Source organism: Fukomys damarensis, unplaced genomic scaffold (genome assembly GCF_012274545.1).
Source record: "Fukomys damarensis isolate Sample0158 unplaced genomic scaffold, DMR_v1.0_HiC HiC_scaffold_22, whole genome shotgun sequence".
Lineage (NCBI taxonomy): Eukaryota > Metazoa > Chordata > Mammalia > Rodentia > Bathyergidae > Fukomys > Fukomys damarensis.
Genome location: NW_022900934.1, coordinates 9,580,061 through 9,580,656, shown reverse-complemented (window position 1 = coordinate 9,580,656; position 596 = coordinate 9,580,061). Strand labels below are relative to the sequence as shown.

The following is a 596-nucleotide window of genomic DNA, read 5'->3' as shown; positions in this document are numbered from 1 at the left end:
GGGGGAGGAGGAGGGGACGGGGAAAGGAGGAGGGGGAGGAGGCTGAAAGTCATCGTCCAAGTCAGAAGAGGAGCCGAGTAGAGGGGACAGATCTTTTCACACCTGCTTTTCCTCTATTCACTTTTGGCTCTGCAGCCAGATTAATGTCGAAAACCTGGCCGGCCACCATCAGTGTTTCATCGTCTCCCGCTGCGGCAGCCCGGGGAGGAGGAGGGGACGGGGAAAGGAGGAGGGGGAGGAGGCTGAAAGTCATCGTCCAAGTCAGAAGAGGAGCCGAGTAGAGGGGACAGATCTTTTCACACCTGCTTTTCCTCTATTCACTTTTGGCTCTGCAGCCAGATTAATGTCGAAAACCTGGCCGGCCACCATCAGTGTTTCATCGTCTCCCGCTGCGGCAGCCCGGGGCGTTTCTCCCTTTCGCTTATCGGACTAAGGCAAAGCCTCTATGAACGGAGCAACCCACGGTTTTGCCGTACTCCGAGAAGGCCGCCTCCGCATGGGATTTCTTCACCACGAGAGGGCTGGGATTTCCGGTGAACTCACGGAGTTCGCAGAGCGAGGATCTGTCTTGTTGGCAACATCGCGAGCCGTCGTGT

At 57.2% G+C, this 596-nt stretch overlaps 1 pseudogene; it reads right to left on the bottom strand.

Moving 5' to 3' along the window:
* LOC104858151 overlaps nucleotides 1-253 on the bottom strand; it is a 1,036-nt pseudogene extending 783 nt beyond the window's left edge.
* Nucleotides 254-596: the final 343 nt, after the last annotated feature.